Genomic DNA, 7,097 nt, shown 5'->3' with positions numbered 1-7,097 from the left:
CAATCAACAGCCAATTATTGCACAACTATATTCTACCCACCTCAAGACTCCGCTCCAATATAGAAGCATCAAGAAATATGGACCAATAGGCTTTCTACAAACACTTCTATTCAATACCCATTGTTTCTGTTCTGTCTTGTGTTGATACTTTTAATACCCTATTAATATCCCCTCTTGTTCTGTCTTGTGTTAATGCCACATCACCCCTCCCACCTCACTCAAATGTAGATATAAAATCAGAGATACGTAAGTTCTAATCAGTTGTGTATTTGTGAAGTCTTTGAAAATGTAATAAGTTTTACGAAACGCGCCCGTGTCGCGTCAGACTAGAAATAAAAATGAATTTTGGAGAAGTGATTTTTGATTTACCTCCAACAGTGAAGCGTAATGTACGAAAGATTGAGAAAATTCGTGTTAGAATTATTAATCTTACTTTTTCGGTCATATTTAATAATATATGTCTACAGGAAAGACTGCTACCAAAATATACTAATATATATATATATATATATATATATATATATATATATATATATATATATATATATATATATATATATATATATATCGGTTTTGTCAGAGGCTTTTGTCTTTGTAGTTTTTCCTGTTTTTTCGGTTTTAGGAGAAAGATTAGACGTCTTTTGTTTTAAGATTAGTATTAATAGGTATTTAATGGGTTAATTATCTGTCCAATGCTGAGGTGAAGCTGTACTGTGTATATGTCATATGTATGGTGTATAGCGTATGTGTACACTCATACAGAAAATACTGAAATTCCTGACTTGGTCAACATAATCAATAATCTATACAAATATTATACATATTGTATGTATTTAGAATATAGGAACTGGGGGAAGGTACTAAAAATAATGATTCATATGTATAAATATATATACATGTATGTGTGTATGGTAAAGATTCATAGTAGAGGCATGTATATATGTATTAATGTAACCCCTTCGTGTACAGATTTGCCATTGTGCAGGTGTGTGTGTGTGTGTACGAGGTATTCGTAGGATCAGTCGTTAGGTACACAGTACACGGTACGAAACCTGTGAGATTGTAGACATTTGTTCAGCATAGCTCGATATGCCGCCACTTTCAGCCACCAGAGGGACACATGTGTACATTGACACGTGTGTATTGACACATGTGTATATTGATGCATGTGTATATTGATACGTGCGAGGATTCCCCAACCGCTTGCTCGAGTATATCCGGTTAGATATAAAGGTACCATGATATAGTGTGGGGATTCAAATATATCAATCAAGTTTGATTGATATACTGGAGTATAACTTGTCCATCACTTAATACTGCAGTATATGCATATACTTGCGTATAAAATCCTGTGTATGATGTGTGACACATATATATATGTATCAATACACATATGTATTTTTGGGTTACTTTATATAAGGTATATATTAAATTTGTAAGCTGTATTTGTACAAAATAAAACCCTTAAGTTTATGAAGAACCCCCAAAAATTATATATATATATATATATATATATATATATATATATATATATATATATATATATATATATATATATATGTATATATATATATATATTGTTGCTTTTTGGGCAATACTGACTTTTGCAGAATTAAAAAAAAAAAGGATTTTCTGCTATCGGGAAATCACCTTTGATATCCTTACTCCAGATATCAAAAATCTTCAGCATACTATTTTATTTTCAAATATGTGTATAGTATACAATAATACAATGAAATATATATCTGTTATGTCAAATTCTATTTTTATTTGATTATTGCATAAGATAATGTAATATTTACATATATTTATGCCTTTTTCTATATTGTTTTGTATACATATGTATGGAATGTGTATGTGTGTGTGTATAGATTTCATTCTCGGTTTGTTCATTGCGAAATATGTTCATATCATACAGTGCTGGATTCTTTGGAAGATATGATTATGTTAGTCGTTGTTCAACAACTGCTTTCAAGGCTCTAATCTAATACACGCGTCTAAAGTCTAATCCGTCTTAGAGACGCTAATGTATTACACAGTCTTTGAGAGACTAATCTACTGCACTGCTTTCAAGAAGATAATCTTCTTCGCTGAAGTCATTCACTACTTCCTTCGTGTTTTTTCATTATATATATTTGAGAAGCGATGTTTCAATTACGAAAATAAATTAAAATTGGTCTCTACTAAAAAAAACGGTTTCAGTTAAAAAAACGGTTTAAATTTAAAAAACGGTTTCAATTAAAAAAACGGTTTCAATTTAAAAAAAAAAGTTTTCAATCTAAAAAACTATTTCAATTTAAAAAACGGTTTCAATTAAAAAAACGGTTTCAATTAAAAAAACGGTTTCAATTATAAAAACGTTTTCAATTTAAAAAAACGTTTTCAATTTAAAAAAAAACGTTTTCAATTTAAAACTGTTTCAATTTAAAAAAAAAAAAAGTTTCAATTTAAAAACCAAGATATTCGTTGACATAATTTTAGAAGCCCGTGTTAGAAGCAATATGTCTATTGACTTAAATGTCTATCGTTCTCTTCGTGTCCAATATGTTTCATCCTCCACCAAGAGTTTTATTGATAAAATTAACTCCATATGTTATTCACAACCGTAATTTCCATATTTCATCAATTTAATTTTACGTGTCCGTTTCCACATGTATTAATAATTACGTCTGAATGTTGAAGAAAAATAAGACATTGACTGTATAAATATATATATATACATATAAACATACACAAATATTAATTATAATTCCATTTTTTGTTTTTTCGTAAGAGTTTAAGATACGAAACTGAGATGTAATCCATGTCAGTGTTCCAATAATATTTTTTTGTTTATGTGCGAGTCTCAAGAAGTGTCAACGAAAGCATGTTGCTGTTGTTGTTGTTGTTGTTGTTATTTTTATATGTTGTTGTACGTCAGGGTTTTTAAAGACAATAAAATATTCTTGTCTACCTCAACGTTTGATTGGCGGAGCCCTTTTTTCCTCTTTCAGATTTGTCCGTGGATAATGTTTTTTTTTTTTTATCTGGGAGCAGGCGTCTCGACTTCTAGACACACCAACTATGCTCATCCCCGGACTAAGACCAGTCACCCCGCAAAGTTTTGTGTCTCTAGCGCCAAGCGTCTGGTCCACAACCTTGATCAGACGAACAAGGTTCTCTGGAAACACAAACCGTAACTGTGTCTATTTTCCGCTTGTTACAACTTGTAATAAAGTTGTTACAGCTTCGATTAACGCGTTTATGACGTATTAGAACGTTGTTACAACTTGCTATATTGGTTGTTATAACTGGTTAGGAGGTGTTAAAACTTGTTCGAACGTTGTACCAACGTCGTAGTTTCGGTGTGTGTTTGGCGGGTTCAGTGCTGGGTTCATTGGTGTTTATGAATATACGTGTTCATATTACTTCTACTTAATAACTGTAAACAAATCCGCAAAAGATGAAGAAAGATATATACACTCGTAAGTATAAATGCTTGTTAAGTGGTAGTTCTTGGTAGTTACAGCTGAGACCGTTCCCGAAAGACGCAGTGATCAATTTTACCGTATTACGTATTAAAAATAGGTTTGTTCGCATTTGTATTTTAATATTATATGTATAGTTTGGGCCTAGGTTAGGTTAGGTGTTTAGGTTCTGTTGGCGATTATTTGTATTTGTAGTACGTGGGTGAAGCATTTACAGCGTTGTGGTTCGAACAGAATTCGTCAGTGAAGCACTTGTTCCGGAAGTGTTCGAACGTCATCAGTTGTGAGTCGTGTGTAAACCGTTTTTCATTCATAAACAGGGGAGTGTGGCGGGTGCATGGAATCACTTTTGGGTCTTTGTCTGAAGGATAGGCTGCATTTACAGGCCTTGGGGTTCGAACTAAGGTGGCCAGTGAACCACTTCGAGAAATGGTCGAACGTCATCAGTTGTGAGTTGTGTGTAAACCGTTTTTTTATTCACAAACAGGCAGTTTGGCGGCTGGATTAACAACCATTTGACCGTTGTTCATTAAGATATGGAACAAGACTGTGAAAAGTGCCATGGAACAGATTGTGAAATAGGCGCACTCCCACTCAAACCAGTCACCGCCATTTCATGTCAGACTCGAGACTTAACGACCCTTGTGCTGCCACTGTCCTCACCTCTAACGACCAGAGGAGAGATCAATTGAGGCCCTCAAGCCCGCCAGAGTGCCTCTGGGCCTCCAGACAGCTGGGTTTCGCTGAGTCAAACACTTTCATCTCCTCGAAAGATGCTGTTATTGAATACTGTATTTGAGATTCGTTGCATCCTACTGAAAGCCTCATTTTTTAAGTTTCGTTACGCAGTACGAAACTTAATTACTCCACTAATTAGTGGAGTAATTACTCCACTAATTAGTAATTTAATTACTCCACTATCCTGAGGAATTATAGTTTATTAGACCTGGCAGTTTTCTAGAATGGTTACGTTCAGAATCTTGCCTTTATATGACGTTCTCACCAAAGTGAAGATGGGTATAATATATGGTAGTTAGTATGGGTTTAGAATGTTGGACATTCATTAGTCAAATATCCGCTTTATATCTGTGTCTGTTAGTGTAAGAGTATCAATTTCCTGTCCGTATTAAGGACACTGAAATTGATTAACAAACTCTTACGTGCCTGTCAAACCGTGCCCGTCAACCGTGATGCCTCGTGGGGTCTAGGCTTTCATCTCTCTTAAGTACCAGTTGATGAATGCACTCTGCTAGGCTTCAAGATACGCTCCTCGTTGTATCGTTGCGTAGAGTAGGATGAATTGGACTAGGTTAAGTTTTATTGGGTTATGCTAGATTAGGGTTGGGTAGGTTAGATTGGGTTTGGTTACAAACTAGCGACAAACTCCAGGTTGCTAGAAATGGTGGTTGCAAGTGACAGGTTTTTGTCACCTAAATTGAATTACGTGTTCTTAAAGCACAGCCTATGAACCCTAATATTATACCTGAAAGAGACTTTAATTACACAAGAGAGGCAATAGAGCCTCTAAGATAAACAATAGAGCCTCTAAGATAAACAATAGAGCCTCAAATATAGGTAATAGAGCCTCTTAAGATATAACGATGAAGACAAAATAGAATTTAGTTGAAAAACTTAAGATATCCTTTGGTAAACTCTTAACACTTCCAGGAATGATGTAAAACAGGTTTACACTGTTGATACGAGGCTTCACTTGGTGTTAAACTCGCTGAAACAAGTTATCCGCTTTGGTCTAGTCAAGTTGGTTGTTCCCAGGCGAGGCCCCAAGTTTCAGGTCTGGGGGAGAGGGGGAAGGTTGTAAACTAATTAGGCGAGGTAGTTACCCGTCATCTTCCTGATGAACTTGCTATATCACCCTTGACTCGAGTGGAAGCTCACTATATCACCCTTGACTCGAGTGGAAGCTCACTATATCACCCTTGACTCGAGTGGAAGCTCACTATATCACCCTTGACTCGAGTGCAAGCTCACTATATCACCCTTGACTCGAGTGGAAGCTCACTATATCACCCTTGACTCGAGTGGAAGCTCACTATATCACCCTTGACTCGAGTGGAAGCTCACTATATCACCCTTGACTCGAGTGGAAGCTCACTATATCACCCTTGACTCGAGTGGAAGCTCACTATATCACCCTTGACTCGAGTGGAAGCTCACTATATCACCCTTGACTCGAGTGGAAGCTCACTATATCACCCTTGACTCGAGTGGAAGCTCACTATATCACCCTTGACTCGAGTGGAAGCTCACTATATCACCATTGACTCGAGTGGAAGCTCACTATATCACCCTTGACTCGAGTGGAAGCTCACTATATCACCCTTGACTCGAGTGGAAGCTCACTATATCACCCTTGACTCGAGTGGAAGCTCACTATATCACCCTTGACTCGAGTGGAAGCTCACTATATCACCCTTGACTCGAGTGGAAGCTCACTATATCACCCTTGACTCGAGTGGAAGCTCACTATATCACCCTTGACTCGAGTGGAAGCTCACTATATCACCCTTGACTCGAGTGGAAGCTCACTATATCACCCTTGACTCGAGTGGAAGCTCACTATATCACCCTTGACTCGAGTGGAAGCTCACTATATCACCCTTGACTCGAGTGGAAGCTCACTATATCACCCTTGACTCGAGGAGCGAACGAAGTCTTGCTCTAGAATAAGAAGTATTAACATATATACGTAAATCTTGACGTGGTGGCACTCGGCAGAACGCGGAATCATTGCATTAGACAACCCTGGCTTCTGCAGGAGCCGGGTCCAAGAGCTAAAGGTACATGTAGGTGAGTACAGATCTACTACGGATGGGGGAAAGCTTAATATAATGTTAATTGAACTATGCTGGTAATTAAAAGTGTTTTCTCAATAATTAACAAAGATTTTATTAGTTTTTTTTTAATATTTTTGGAAAAATTGTGAGTTTTTTTAATATGTTTAATTGGGATAAAGCCGGTTTTTGAAAGTTTCTGGCAGTATATTGAAGGTAGTCTACCTCAAGAATTTATTTTCACCCCCCTCCTTCCCCTCTCACCCCCTCACCACCCCTCCCCCTCTTCTTCCCCCTCCCCCCTCCTTAGACCCCTCCCCTCTAGAGGTAATCTATACACAGTCTGGCCGGGTTGTTTTGCATGAATTACGAAGCTGGTGCAGTGCTTGCATGAGCTTGCAAGGTCAGGCGCTAGCTCTTGAACCCCGCCTTAACATAGGGATCCTCTCGCCTGATTCTATTGATTTTGAGTTTGCAAATGATTTATTGTTAACTCCAAAGGGGTTCCAGGCCGGTTCGGTGTACTTTAGGTTTCTCTGCCGTTCTTCGTGTACGATATTTCAAAGACACTCAGTTGATGGTGACCTTTTCTGACCTGTTCCAGGTCCCTGGTAGAGGTCGAACGACCACTCTGGTCGTTAGCTCAGGCTGTGACAGGCTTGTCTCAATGTCGTTTTAGTTCATTGAGCGGCACTGAACGCTTTTGATAGACTGTGAACACTGGTATTAACAATCTCATCAGGTGAAGTAATACACATCCTCCAGCAGCTTAAAACCAGGGGGCCCTATATGGCATCATCATCATCATTGTTCCCCAGCGAGCCGCCAGGTGGCCGCG

Source organism: Procambarus clarkii, chromosome 65 (assembly GCF_040958095.1).
Source record: "Procambarus clarkii isolate CNS0578487 chromosome 65, FALCON_Pclarkii_2.0, whole genome shotgun sequence".
Classification (NCBI taxonomy): Eukaryota; Metazoa; Arthropoda; class Malacostraca; order Decapoda; family Cambaridae; genus Procambarus; species Procambarus clarkii.
The sequence above is the reverse complement of the archived record's forward strand: the minus strand, read 5'-3'. Positions refer to the sequence as shown.